General features: G+C 45.9%; 1 protein-coding gene across 1 annotated transcript in view; it reads right to left on the minus strand.

Annotated features, from left to right (window-relative positions):
- GALR3 (galanin receptor 3) overlaps positions 1-16,147 on the minus strand; it is a 91,689-nt gene that overhangs the window by 2,640 nt on the left and 72,902 nt on the right. The window lies entirely within an intron of this gene.

Here is a 16,147-nt window from a genome sequence, read left to right on the forward strand (position 1 = left end):
AGGAACATACAATCTAATTGGCAAAAGTAAATGCAATCCTAATAGTAATTGGACTGTGCAGGAGCATAACTATATAAGGTGCAGAGGTTGCGGTCGTACTCAGGCACTTATAGGTCATTTTGACCAACATGAGGATACCAGTAATATAAATTATGTGTGATAGTTGGTGGACAAGTGCAGGGCCAGACTGGGACTTAAAATCAGCCCTGGCATTTTTAAGCACACAGGCCCACCGCAGGCCATCCGCAGCCACCAGTGTCGGGCTGGAGTACATGGGACCACCTTTCATCTATACAAGACATGGGGAGATTTATTAAAACAGGTGTAAATGAGAGGAATAGTTCTTGATAGCCCCAACTCCAACGAATCCACTGTTTTTCCACGAGAATAATGAACATGCTCGATATTCTAGAGGATTTTTTGTATATAGTGCCCCACATATACCCCCCCCCCCTGTAGATGGTGCCCCACATATAGCCCCCTGTATATGGTGTCCTACATATGGCCCCCTGTAGATAGTGCCTCACATATAGCCTCTCCTGTACATTGTGGCCCACATATAGCTCCCCTGTATATAATGCCCCACATATAGTTCTCCCCCCCGTAGATAATGCCAATCAAGTGTTAAAAAAAAAGAACAATAAAAAAACGACTTTACATACTCGATCCCGATCCCACGTCATCCTATGTCAATGCAAGCCTGCTCTTTTCTGAGCAGGTCTGCTGGGGCTGAATGACGGCGCTGATTGGCAGGGCAGAATGAATTGCCCCATCAATCAGCGCCTTTCAACAACAGAAGTGGTGCGATGACGTCATCGTGCCGCTAGCATCATTGAAAGGCACTGATTGGCGGAGCAAGTCTTTCTGCCCTGCCAATCAGCGTCATTGTAAGGCAGGTACAAATAGTGCATGAGGGGGTGGCGGCAGCTGGTTTCAGTGGTGCCGCCGCCCCAGGGCCATTTCTAGCTTTTCTGCTGCCTGAGGCGTAAATTGAAATGGCGCCCCCCAGATCTTGATTGGCATCCCCCTGACTGTTCTAAATTACTACCAGCCTTCTCCTTTGCCTTGTATTCCCCTGGCATGCGCGGTGCAGAGTACAACTCACTGAATGGTGCATGTTCATGGAGTACAAGGCAATGGTGCATCCAAGAAAGTTGGAGGAGACTGGTAGTGATGTATAACAGCCAAGGGGGATGTCAACCAAGCATGGAAAGGTGAGTTTGCAGTTAGGACTGTGTGACTCTACAGGATAGCGGCACTGACCCATGACCCTTTATGTAGTAATTAGCATATAGTTACATATAGTTACATAGTTAGTACGGCTGAAAAAAGACACATGTCCATCAAGTTCAACCAAGGGACGGGAAAAGGGAAGGGAAAATTTCTACACATAGGAGCTAATATTTTTTTGTTCTAGGGAATTATCTAACCCTTTTTTAAAGCCATCTACTGTCCCTGCTGTGACCAGCTCCTGCGGTAGACTATTCCATAGATTCACAGTTCTCACAGTAAAGAAGGCTTGTCGCCTCTGCAGGTTGAACCTTTTTTTCTCCAGACGGAGGGAGTGCCCCCTTGTTTTTTTGAGGGTTTTTACATGGAACAGGATTTCACCATATTTTTTGTATGTGCCATTAATATATTTATATAAATTAATCATGTCCCCCTTAGTCGTCTTTTTTTCTAGGCTAAATAGGTTTAATTCTTTTAATCTTTCCTCATAACTTAGATTCTCCATGCCCCTTATTAGCTTCGTTGCTCTTCTTTGTATTTTTTCCAACTCCAGGGCATCCTTTCTATGAACTGTAGCCCAGAACTGAACTGCATATTCTAGATGAGGCCTTACTAATGCTTTGTAAAGTGGCAATATTACCTCCCTGTCCCACGAGTCCATGCCTCTTTTAATACACAACAATATCCTGCTGGCCTTTGAAGCAGCTGATTGACACTGCATGCTGTTATTTAGTTTATGATTTAAAAGTACACCCAGATCCTTCTCAACAAGTGAATCCCCCAGTGTAGCTCCCCCTAGGACATATGATGTATGCAGGTTGTTGGTACCCAGATGCATAACTTTTCATTTATCTACATTAAACTTAATTTGCCAACTGGATGCCCAAATACTTAGTTTGTTTAAATCCACTTGCAATTCACGAACATCTTCCATAGACTGAACTATATTACATAGCTTGGTGTCATCTGCAAAAATAAAAATAGTGCTATTAATCCCATCCTCTATATAATTAATAAATAAGTTGAATAATAGTGGTACACCACTTATAACCGGGGACCATTCAGAGTAGGAATCATTCACCACAACTCTCTGGATACAGTCCTTGAGCCAATTCTCAATCCAATTACAAACTATATTTTCTAAACCTATAGTCCTTAATTTACCCATTATGAGGGACAGTGTCAAATGCCTTTGCAAAGTCCAAAAACATTATATCCGCAGCGGCCCCTCTGCCTAGGCTTCTGTTCACCTCTTCATAAAAACAGATCAGGTTAGTTTGACAACTTCTGTCCTTAGTAAAACCGTGCTAGCTGTCACTTATAATACTATTTTTTGTCACATAATCCTGTATATAGTCCCTCAATAGCCTCTCAAACATTTTCCCCACGATGGATGTTAAGCTTACTGGTCTATAATTACCCGGGGAAGACATAGAGCCCTTTTTGAAAATAGGCACCACATTTGCTCTGCACCAGTCCCTTGGCACTATACCAGTCACTAGAGAATCTCTGAATATTATGAAAAGGGGGACAGAAATAACTGAACTAAGCTCTTTAAGAATTCTAGGATGTAACCCATCTGGTCCCAGGGCCTTGTGCACATTTATTTTATTTTATTTAGCTTGTACCATATCTACATTCATCCAATTCAGTATATCAACTGATATATTAACAGCACTGGCACCAGCTACATCAGCTGCTCCTTCTTCTGTTGTATATACAGAGCGTAAGAACCCATTTAGTAACTCTGCCTTCTCTTGATCCCCTGTGACCAACTCTAGGGGTCCTACATGTTCAGACCTTTGGCTTTTTTGCATTTATATACTTGAAGAATTTTTTGGGATTTGTTTTATTATCCTTGGCTACCTGCCTTTCATTTTGTATTTTTGCTAATTTTATTCCATTTTTACAGATTTTATTACGCTCTTTATAATTTAAAAAAGCTACAGCTGTACCCTCAGATTTGTATTTTCTAAATGCCTTTTTTTTTGTCAGTTATTGCCCTTTTTACAGAAGATGTAAGCCATGTGGGATTTCATTTTAGTCGTTTATACTTGTTACCTATAGGAATACATTTTACACTATAATTACCCAAAGTAGATTTGAAAATCTCCCATCTATCATTTGTCCCATTATTTAACATTAGTTTTTCCCAGTCTATATCTTGAATTGGCTTTCTTAAAATTAAGTGTTTTTGCCGTCCCAGCCTGTGTTTGTTTTTTACAGTATAGGTAAAATGTAACTATATTGTGATCACTGTTACCAAGGTTTTCACAAACATTGACCCAACAAGATCTGCATTATTAGAAATGACCAGATCCAACAGAGCTTCACCTCTAGTCGGGTCTTCCACAAACTGGCCCATAAAATGTTCTTGCAACAGGTTGAGGAAATGTCTCCCCTTTGCAGTTGAAGCCGAACCATGACACCAATTAATATCCCGGTAATTAAAATCTCCCATTATTACTACAATAACCGCCTGTGCAGCCCGCTCCATCTGTTTATATAGCTGACCTTCCATCGCCTCAGTTATATTGGGGGGTCTATAGATTACACCAAAAGTAATTTTTTCAGTGATTACCTCCCTTTCTAGTTCCACCCACAAGGTTTCAACCACCTCACAGTCTTCACCCACTATTGTCTCTTTCCGACTCGCCTTCATATCACTTCTCACATACAGAAATACACCACCGCCTTTCCTATTTGTCCTGTCTTTCCGAAAAAGTGTAAAACCCTTTAGATTTCTTCATCAATGGAAACCTCAAGGCCACGGGATATCTTAAATTGCTACATAATGATGTGTTTCCCTCTTTATGCACTGAAGCTGGCACGTTCCCTGAGTTTTTCCAGCAAGATGGTGCACCACCACATTATGGGTGTCAGGTCCAAGCATTCCTAGATGAACAGTTTCCTGGAAAGAGGATTGGTCGTCGTGGGCCAGTTGAATGGCCCCCTAGGTCTCCCGATCTGACCCCCTTAGACTTTTATCTTTGGGGTCATCTAAAGGCAATTGTCTATGCTGTGAAGATACGAGATGTGCAGCAACTGAAACTATGGATACTGGAAGCCTGTGCTAGCATTTCTTCTGCGGTGTTGCTATCAGTGTGTGAAGAGTGGGAAAAGGGGGTTGCATTGACAATCCAACACAATGGGCAGCACTTTGAACACATTTTATAAGTGGTCAGAAACTTGTAAATAACTCATGAAAGAATAAAGTAACGTTAAAACCAAGCACACCATTGTTTTTCTTGTGAAATTCTCGATAAGTTTGATGTGTCACATGACCCTCTTCCCATTGGAAAAACTAAAGTTGGATACAAAATGTCCGACTTCAAAATGGCCGCCATTGTCAACACCCAGCTTGAAAAGTTTCCCCCCTCCCATATACTAATGTGCCACAAACAGGAAGTTAATATCACCAACCATTTCCATTTTATTTAGGTGTATCCATATAAATGGCCCACCCTGTATATATATATATATATATATATATATATATATATATATATATATAATCCACTTCAAAGGGGTACACAGCCTTTAATGCAAACAATCAGATCTTTACTAACAACCATCGTCCAGTACAACACGAGGCACATGCAGTTTTACCAAAAGTCGGTGCGGTTTTCAAATGATTGTTATGATTTGCAAAAAACTGCATGGACATTAACAATCATTTGAAAACTGCTCTGACTCGTGGGAATGCAGCACGTTGACGTGGTTTGCAGCTGTATCGTTGTATGACAGCATCTACTATATGTATATACTGTACGGGTATGATCCCACAGGATGGATACGTTGTGTAAAAGCATACAGCGTATCCGCCCTGGGAATTCCGGCTGAAAACCTGCAGCAAATTGTGGTGCAGTTTTTCTGCCAGGAATGGCCGCTGCGGAAAACTGAGCAGAAAAAATGGATACTTATCATGACGACGCTTCTCTCCTACATCCTGCAGCCCTGGGATGATGTTTCATCCCATGTGACCGCTGCAGCCTGCGATTGGCTGCAGCAGTCACATGGATGAAACGTCATTCCAGGAGGCCGGCCCGGACAAAACAAAATGAATTCTGGGTAAGTATAAGATTAAAATTTTTCCCGAGTTGCGATTTTTTGCATCGGAATCGCTGCATTTCCGTCGCAAAAAAACACAACATCTTCTATTTATTGCGGGTTTTACCTCACCATTGAATTAAATGGGGAAAACCTGAAACAATTAAGCAGCGTTTATGCAAATACGATTGACATGCTTAAAAAAACGGACCGCAGGTAAATTTCGGAGCTTTTTTTACCGCTCATCATGTTGGTGAGATTTGTTCAAATCTCACCCACTCTGCTGCTACTGCATTAGGGCTTGTCCACACGTAACAGAATTGCTGCGTATTTTCCATCCGGTGTTGCGGATGTAAAATACGCAGAATACAGTAGCAGCAAAGTGGATGAGACTTATCAAATCCTATCCACATGCTGCGTAAAATTTCTGATAAGAAGTTTACCTGCGGTGCCTATTTTTCGTACTGCAGCATGTCAATTCCTGCTGCGGAAAGTGGACTGAATTGCTGCGTTTTTCAGAGGTGATGTCACCATCCCCCAACATTGAGAATAGCAAAATCCGCTCCATTTTATGCTGCGGATTTAGGGCTTGTCCACACACAATGGAATTGCTGCAGAAAATTTCTGCAGCAATTCCATTTGAAAGTGAAAGGCTTTCCGCTGTGGCTAAAACGCACCATTTCCTGCGGTGTTTGCGACAGAAAATTATGCGTAAATTGCTGCGTTTTTTCAATGTTGGGAGATGGAGATGTCTCCTAAGAAGAATGCAACAATTCTGCACACTTTCCGTATCGGGAATAGATATTCTGCGGTCTGTAAATTACGCACTGCAGGTTAATTTCGGCTCGGGAATTTTATGCAGCGTGTGGATGAGATTTGTTAAATGTCCCCCACTATGCTGCTATTGTATTCTACTGCATTTTTTTCCGGCCGGATAAAACGCAGCAATTCAGGAGCATGTGGACGAGCCCTTACCACAACGAAATCCATTGGTAAAATCTGCAGTATTTAAACTACAAGTGAAATAAATACAACGGCTATAGCGCTCTCCACTTATATATGTATAAATATATATATATATATATATATATATATATACACACACGCACGCACACACACACACACACACACACACACACACACACACACACACACGTACACATCAAACACACTATATACACTCACTATATATACACATATGTACACATCACATACACTATATATACACACATGTACACATCACATACACTATATATACACACACACATGTACACATCACATACACTATATATACACATCACACACACTATATATATACCCATGTACACATCACAGACACACCAATATGCACATTACATGCACACATTAAACACATATAAAGTACACATTGTAAACACACATGCACTTACTTTTATGTAGGATAATTGTGAAGGGAGTTCAGCAGTTGATGGGGGGGATTCTTCACTCCAGCACTTCAGTTCACAGCCCGATACAGAGCCCGCCGACAGTCTCCCCTCCCCTCCCCCTCCCTCCCTCACGTCCCTACTGGTAACGCCAGCAGCAGAAGGATGAGGAGAGGTTGTGTAAAGAGCAGGGAAGGGGGCTGGAGGGGGAGATTTTACACCGGGAGATTTAGTAATAGCAGCACAGACCGCGGCTGCTATTACAGTCGGACGGCCGTTCTTAGCTGCTGTGCCGGCCGCCCCCTTACAAATGCTGTACCCTGCCACCTGAGCCGACACTGATCGTTTGGACGGCCAGCAGGCGGCCCACTGCTCAGCGGCCCGTCTGGCATTTGCCAGAACTGCCAGATGGCCAGTCCGGACCTGGACATGTGTAGTTGTGTTACAGATTTTGCATATGGGCCCAGGATATAAAAGTTACATCTCTGAGACTTTGTATCAGACATTGATTTACAGGGTAACTACCTATGGGTGGAAATAGGGAGACAGTTTTCGTTCTTCTGGATAAGACCTAATTTTCATGTGAAAATATTATAGCAGCAGCCTGCAGTCGTCTACATTCACACAACAGTGAAAAAAAATAGCCATTAAAAACTGATCAACTGTCATGGCCATTTTGCATTAGTGTGTCTCCAAATTTTCACCCATTTCCATTCCATCTGTCCATTTAATGGCCGTTTGTCATCCGTTTGCAATGCATTTTTCATGGCCTTTAGAAAAAATTATGGATTTAATTTACCAGGCTTTTTTTGTCCCAACCCCCTGAAAAAAACACAGTTCCCATGTAGATAGTACCGCAATGTCCCTGTAGATAGGGCCACAGTGCCCACTGTAGATAATATCCACATAGGGCCAGTGCCCACATAGTACCACAGTGCCCACATATAAAGTGCTATAGTGCCCACATATAAAGTGCCAGTGCCCACATAGTGCTACAGTGCCCACTATAGATAGTGCCAAAGTGCCCACATACAACCACAGTGCACACACATATAAAGTGACATAGTGCCCACATATAAAGTGCCAGTGCCCACATAGTGCCACAGTGCCCATGTAGATAGCACCACCCCCACTGTAGATTGCATCCTCCCCTGTAGATATCATCACCCCCTTGTAGATAGCGCCACTGTAACTGCCTCTCTAAGAGCGGTATCCCCTGCCGGAGCTTCGGCAGCGCCCTGACCAAGGATTCCTCTTCAGGAGCAGCCTCTGACGTCACTGTCCATATATGGATAGTGACACCGGGGGTTTCTGCAGGAGCGGAATGCCCGCCCAGAGCGGGGTCTGTCCGCTGGGGATTCCGCTCCTACATGGAGCTACAGTGGCGCTATGTACAGGGGGAGTTGCTATTTACTGGGGGGAGTCAGAGGCAGCCCCTGACTCCGCTGTCCATATATGGACAGTGATGTCAAGGGCTTTCCCAAGACAGGAGTCCCCAGCCAGAGACCATGCGATGTTCTGGCAGGGAACTCCATAGTTGAAAGCCCTGACTTCACTGTCCATACATGGACAGTACTGTCAGGGGCTTCCCCGGGCTCAGTGCTCAAAGTAGCACTATGGGCGGGGAGTCCTCGGCCAAGATCAGTAAAAACATGATCGGTAAAAACAGATCAATTGACTTTCATGGGAGCCGTCTGGCCGTGAAAACATATGTCCTATTTTTTGACGGCTGGTATTCGTGGGCTGTTAAAAAAAGGCCATGTGAATACACTCATAGAACTTCATTGTTCTGATTAGGGCCGTCACACGTGTCGTGTGAATGTAGCCTAAGGCCCCATGCACACAACCCTAAATTTCATCCATCCGTAAATAATGTCCGTAAACACAGATCCGTAGTCATTTATAGTCATCCGTAAATCTTCCGCATATATGGAACGGTGTTCGTAAATACAGTCCGTAGTGCATCCGTAATGCATTCGTATTTACGGATCCGCAAAAAGAAGAAAACCACAAATGATATGCAACGTCTGAAAACCTGGCGTCACTTAGCAACGCTTCCGTAATTACAGATGGCTATGGGTGCACAGCCGTAGCCATCCGTAATTACAAAGGTGCCTATAGGTTTCTACGGGGAGTCCGTGCCGTAATTACGGACAAAAAAAGGACATGTTCTATAATTTTTAAGGCATGAACACTCATCCTTAAAAATTATGGAAAAATGTCCGTAGCCCATAGAAATTAATGGGTCCGTAATTACGGACGGAAAATACTGACGTGTGCATGGGGCCTAAGAGTTTATAGTCAATTTGGCCACTTCCTCTGTTACGAACAGATACTACTCACACCAGCACTATCTTGCACCAAATTAGTTTCCTTCTGCACTATAACTGAATGTAACAGGTCATTGATATGGGTTGCTTTCGCAGTATGTTTTGGGCCCCTGTCCCTCTGTACTGTGATCAATCAACCTTGCTGCATTTGGTTGGATTTGAGCAGAAATTATATCCCTGAAGACTTCAAAATTCATCCGGCTGCTTCTGTCTTCAGTCACATCATCAATAAACAAAAAAGAGGGGGGGGGGATGGGAATAAATCCTGGTATATATAAGGCACTCGGCTCTAATCCACTATAAAAATAAGAAATTTATTAGAGTATAATTAAAAGGTAGCAATTACAATCCTGCATAAACTGACAAACAAACATAAACATCACAAGAACGGTCAGGTAATGGTAACATGATTCACAAAGTTGAGAGGAATTCTTACTCAAACAGAGCATATACTTAATGCATAAATATATTATGCTTAATGCATAAATATATTCAACATAATAAGAGATATAGTTAATTACAAGTTATTTGAGAATCATGGCGTAGTAGACATCTCAGTTCAATAATACCACTGAAAAGGTGGGGGCTAAATATAATACCATGGAACGATAAGTAGAGTAACAACTGTATTAATGATCACAGGGTAACTGCTACACATAAACATAAATGATTATGTAAGCAAGTGGAGCCTTGTTGTCAAGCCGTGTAATAAGTGTGAAGTTATACTTATCGTTGGGTATATGCGTGACAACCAACAAGAGATTCTTTTGAGACAAATTCTGTCAATAAAGTCGAATATATTGTCCCTCCTGCAAATGAACACCACAGCTCAGGGAGGTTTTCTCAAAGTCGGGAATCAGTAAAGGCACAGCGATCACACTTCCACTGTTTATTTGTTAGAGTCTCCCAGAAGGTAATAATATCAGGCATCTGTACAGTGATAGACTTTTATAGACATCCGGATCAAGTGCGAGTGCCATGAATGCTTTTAGACATACAATTGTCAAAGTAGAAAGTACCTCCACCATAAGTATGGTGTTGTCCGCACTCCAAAGTCGAATCCGAGCAAGGTATATATAAGATGTAACAAAGTTAGCAATCCCACAGGTTACCCCAGTCGTTGTCTTTAAATTTCTGGAAGGTGTGTATAATCATTACCCAGTGAATAGACCGGTATTCCGGCTACGTCCGAATTACATGCAGAGCATGTGTCTCAAGTGTCTCCAGACCAGACCATGGATTTCCGGCGTGGGATGTCACTCACGTGACTTCCTCAGAGCGTATGTCACGGCAGAGGATCTGCGGGAGAAAGGTAAGTGGAGGTCGCGATCCGTTACCGCGGCCGTAACACTACCACCCACTTACGCCTTCTCTTCTTGGGTCCAGAGTGAGAGCGGAATTTTTTAATGAGGGTAGGGGCATTGAGGTTCTCCTCTGGCTCCCAGGATCTCTCCTCAGGACCCAACCCTCTCCAGTCCAAGAAATAGAAAGTCATGCTGCATGGAGATGAAGTGGCGGAGATAATTCTCCATGATCTGGTTAATCCTCTCTACTTGACCATTGGACTGGGGGTGATAAGCTGAGGAAAAGTCCAATTTCACATCCAGGAGTCTGCACAGGGCTCTCCAGAATTTGAGGTGAACTGAACCCCCTGATAAGATACGATGTGAAGGGGCAAGCCATGTAAATGGAAGATGTGCTGGATAAACAGATTTGCCAGGCGAGGAGCAGAAAGAAGACAGGTGTTGCATCCTGCTGAGGGAGAAAGGTCTGTGACAAAGTCCGTCACAATGTGCTGCCAGGGGGCATTGAAGTAAGCAGCCTTGTTAGAAGCACACACCGTGCAGGAAGAGACAAAGTCCACAACATCTTTGGGCAGTGTGGGCCACCAGAAATGATGAGTATTCAGGTCTCTGGTCTTACGAACACCAGCGTGTCCAGCCAGTTTAGAGCTGTGTCCCCAGCGGAGAATTCTTCTCCTGTCTGCCAGCCTGTAGCGTCCATGGACGCGGGCCGTCTGGTCCTGACACCCGCAGCCATGGATCTGTGAGTGCTGGTCCCCATCTCCTTCCAGGAGACGCCAGCACTCACTTCCGCTCCGGTCCGCTGTGTCCCGTAGGGTGCGCGCGCACGCTCGTGCCTGCTCTTAAAGGGCCAGCGCGAGCACATGTAGGAAATCATCATCATCAACACACATGATTTCCTGGACTATAAGAAGGCCCCAGCCCGTCTGATCCTTGCCTGAGCATTGTTAGTATACCCCAAGTCTGTCTGTCTGTCTGTCTTGCGGTCCCTTAGTGTTTCCCTTCCAGTTGTTACCCATGCCCTGCTACCCGTACCTGTATCCCATGCTGTATTCTTGTTCCTGTGTCTACTGGTTGGAGTTGTGTCTACTGCACCTGTGTCCTCTGCCACATCCTGTGTCATCTGCCACGTCCAGAGGGATTCGCCACATCTGGCGCAACCTGCGGCACCTGTGTCATCCGACACGTCCTGCGTCATCTGCCACGTCCAGGGGGATTCGCCACGTCTGGCGCAACCTGCGGCACCTGTGTCATCCGCCATGTCCTGTGCCATCTGCCACGACCTGAGAGATTTGCCACGTCTGGCGCAACCTGCGGCACCTGCTGTCATCTTCCACGTCTGGCGTTACCTGCTGCACTCACCTCCATCTGTGCCAGAGCTGCGGCCACTGTCTAAACTATCCAGGTACCATTGTGCGGGACTTTGTATTTCTGGGGTTCCCTGTTGTTTGGCCAGCTGCCTCCCTGCTACGGTGGTGCGGCCTAGTGGGTCCACTTACCCACAACCGTGACAGTACGCTCAGGCCATGGACCCCGCTGTTCAACCGGAGACCTTGATGACACAAGCCGTGCTGGCCGAGATGCAAGACCTCCAGTCACGGCAAGACCAACTCCTCCTGTCAGTGAACGCCATAGCCCATCGGCTGTTTGCTCCAACCACAGTCATCACCGCACCCATTCCTGCTGTTCCTCCTGCTACACTTCCTGTCTGTACCAGTACTGACCCCCTGTGCTTCTTGCCACTACCTCCACACTATAACGGAGACCCGAGGACCTGTAGGGGATTTTTGAATCAGTGCCAGATCCACTTCAGACTACATACCAGGTCCTTCTCTTTGGATGACATCAGGATCGGCTTCATCATCTCTCTCCTTACTGGCAAAGCCCTGGCATGGGCTAATCCTCTGTGGGAACATCAGGGACCAGAGACCTGTGACTTGCAGTGCTTCTTACGGACCTTCCGCTTGATCTTTGAGGAACCTGGGAGAGTTTCTTCGGCTGCTGCATCCCTGCTGATCCTACACCAGCAAGACCTCTCCGTGGGCGAGTATGCCATTCAGTTCCGTATCCTGGCTGCTGAGTTAACCTGGAACAACGAGGCTTTGGTGGCCACATTCTGGCAGGGACTGTCTTTGGGGATTAAGGACGCGCTGGCCGCTCGCGATCTGCCATCTACCCTGGACGATCTTATCCTATTTGCCACCCGGGTTGACATGAGGATCCGGGAGTGTTCCAAAGAGGTTCTCCGGGAGAGAGAACTTCCTAAGCTGGATTCTAGTTTCCAGCAATCCTCCTCAGTCACCCCACCAGAGGATCCAATGCAGATGAACCATGTCAAATTGTCTATCCAGGAGAAACAACGCAGACACACTTCTGGATTTTGTCTGTATTGCGGCCTCGGAGGCCATATTGTGTGTCTGTGTCCCCAGAGGCCAGAGAGACCCCATTGCCTAGGATTGGTTAGAGAGCCAACCCTAGGTGGAACGGTACCTAATAAAGCATTCTGTTCCAAGCTGACTATTCCTGTGACCCTAGAATCCGGCGAGAGGACGCACCGGGTTTCTGCCTATCTTGACTCTGGGTCTGCTGCAAACTTCATCCAAAAGGAGCTAGTGGATCATCTTCAGTTGCCCACAGTTCCCCTGGAGACATCTTTGGCTGTTGCCTCAGTGAATGGACTGCCTCTGCCTAATCCAATCGTTTCTAAAACCAAGCCGTTGAAGCTCCACGTTGGAGTCCTTCATTCTGAACTGATTTATTTCCTTGTTTTGCCCAAGGCCATCAATCCTGTTCTGCTGGGCCTGCCTTGGCTTTGACTACATGCCCCAGTCCTGGACTGGAATTCCGGAGAGGTTCTCCAATGGGGCTCCAAAGGCCTTGGTCATTGTCTTTTGCAGATCCATTCTGTCCAGCCTCCTCTACCTCAGTCATTGGCGGGACTGCCCCCCCCCCCAGTTTGCTCAGTTTGCAGATGTTTTCAGCAAAAGGGAGGCTGAGACGCTGCCTCTACATTGGACTTATGACTGCCCCATTGAACTGGTTCCTAATGCCTCTTTCCTCCAAGGTCGAGTATATCCTCTCTCCTTGCCAGAGTCTCTATCCATGTCAGCCTATATCAAGGAGAATTTGGAGAGGGGTTTCATAAGAAAGTCTTCCTCCCCGGTCAGGGCTGGGTTCTTCTTCGTTAAAAAGAAAGACAGATCCCTTCGCCCCTGCATTGACTACCGTGGTCTCAACCAGATCACGGTCAAGAACAAATACCCGTTGCCACTTATATCCGAGCTGTTTTATCGCATACGAGGAGCCAAAATTTTTTCTAAGCTAGACCTTTCTCACACAAGCCATGGTGTGTTGCACGTTTGTAATTTTGTTGCTTATGACCTAATCCGGATTCGCCGGGGTGACGAATGGAAGACGGCATTTAACATCCGTGACGGGCACTAGGAATACCTAGTAATGACCTTCGGACTGTGTAATGGCTCCTGCAGTGTTTCAGGAATTCGTTAATGATATCTTCCGTGATCTCCTCTATATCTGTGTTGTTGTCTATCTCGATGATATTTCGATTTTCTCCCCAGATCCGACGACTCATTGGAGGCATGTCCGTCAAGTTCTACTACGATTAAGGGAGAATCATATATACGCCAAGCTGGAGACATGCGTCTTTGAGAGGAGTTCTCTGCCCTTCCTGGGCTACATCATATCGGATCAAGGTCTCAAGATGGATCCTGAGAAAGTAAGAACTGTCCTGGAGTGAACACGTCCTCAAGGTCTGAGGTCTATACAGCATTTCCTGGGATTCGCCAATTTCTGCTGCCAGTTTATCTCAAATTTCTCATCACTGACATCTCCTATTATCCACCCTTACCAAGAAGGGTGTGAACGCCAAGGTGTGGACCCCAGAGGCAGAGTCCGCATTATATTAGTCTCAAAAATACGTATTCCGACAGTTTTCTTTGGAGGTGGACGCCTCTTCTGTTGGTGCAAGTGCACTTCTGTTCCAGAAAAGCTCCAAATACTTTTTTCTTCTGCAGAGCGCAATTACTCTACTGGGGATCGGGAGCTACTGGCCATCAAATTGGCTCTGGAGGAGTGGAGACATCTGCTGGAGGGCACAGCTCACCCCATTCTGATCTACACCGACCACAAGAACCTCACCTACCTTCAGTCCGCTCAACAACTAAATCCCCGTCAAGCCAGGTGGTAGCTGTTCTTCACCTGTTTCCAATTTGTGCTCCACTACCATCCCGCTGACAAGAATGTGAGGGCCGATGCCCTGTCCAGGTCATTTGAGACCGATGACACGGTGGAGTCTCTTCAAACTATCATAGACCCGTCCTGCATTATCACTGACAATCCTTTGCAGGTTAGAGACATCCCTCCAGGGAGGACTTTTGTTCGGTTAGCAGAGAGGAGAAGAATTCTCCGATGGGGACTCAGTTCTAAACTGGCTGGGCACCCTGGTGTTCGTAAAACCCGAGACCTGATTGCTCGTCACTTCTGGTGGCCCACGCTGCCCAAGGAGGTTGTGGATTTTGTCTCTTCTTGCACGGTGTGTGCTTATAACAAGGTTACTCACTCCAAGCCTGCTGGCCTCCTTCAACCTGCCTGTACCCAATGCCCCCTGGCAGCACATTGCGATGGACTTTGTCACTGACCTTCCTCCCTCAGCAGTATGCAACACCGTCTGGGTGGTGGTGGACCGGTTCTCGAAGATGGCACATTTTATCCCACTGACCGGCCTACCTTCTGCTCCCCGACTGGCGAGTCTCTTCATTCAGCACATCGTCCGCTTGCATGGCTTGCCCCTTCACGTTGTGTCCGATTGGGGGGTTCAGTTTACCTCGAAGTTCTGGAGGGCTCTCTGTAAACTCCTGAATGTGAGATTGGACTTTTCCTCAGTCTATCACCCCCAGTCCAATGGGCAAGTTGAGAGGATCAACCAGATCATGGAGAATTATCTCCGTCACTTCATCTCCTTACAGCATGATAACTGGATACAGCTTCTTCCATGGGACGAGTTCTCGTACAACAATCACACAAGCGAGTTCACCACTTCCAGTCCGTTTTACATTGTATACGGTCAACATCCTAGAGTCCCTCTTCCAGTGTCTACTACTTCTCAGATACCCGCTGCTAACTCTGCATTTGGGGACTTCCTGCAAATCTGGCAACACACCCGGTCCTCTATTTTGCTGGCTGTCAATCGCATGAAGCGAAAAGTGGAAACAAGAAGAAGGGTGCCGCCGCAGTATCTTCCAGGTACCAAAGTCTGGCAGTCTTAACAGAACATTCGTTTGAAGGGGCCTTCATACAAGTTTGCTCCCAGGTTCCTCGGTCCTTTTGAGATTCTGCAACATATTAACCCTGTCTCCTATAAACTGTGGCTTCCTCCTACCCTCAGAATCCCCAACTCCTTTAATGTGTCCCTCCTGAAACCAGTGGTCCTGAACTGCTACAGCAAGACTTCCTGTTCCACAACTGCTCCCATCGGTTCTTCTGATGTGTTCGAGGTGAGGGAGATCCTGGACTGCAAGAGGGTAGGAGGAAGGACTTTCTATTTGGTGGATTGGAGAGGGTTTGGTCCTAAGGAGAGATCCTGGGAGCCGGAAGAGAACCTTGATGCCCCTGCTCTCGTTAAGAAGTTCCTCTCTCGCTCTGGTCCCAAGAAGAAGGGGCGTAAGAGGGGGGATACTGTAGCGTCCATGGATCTGTGAGCGCTGGTCCCCATCTCCTGCCCAGGAGACGCCAGCACTCACTTCCGCTCCGGTCCGCTGTGTCCCGCGAGTGCACATGTAGGAAATCATCATCATCAACACACATGATTTCC

Source organism: Rhinoderma darwinii, chromosome 7 (assembly GCF_050947455.1).
Source record: "Rhinoderma darwinii isolate aRhiDar2 chromosome 7, aRhiDar2.hap1, whole genome shotgun sequence".
Classification (NCBI taxonomy): domain Eukaryota; kingdom Metazoa; phylum Chordata; class Amphibia; order Anura; family Rhinodermatidae; genus Rhinoderma; species Rhinoderma darwinii.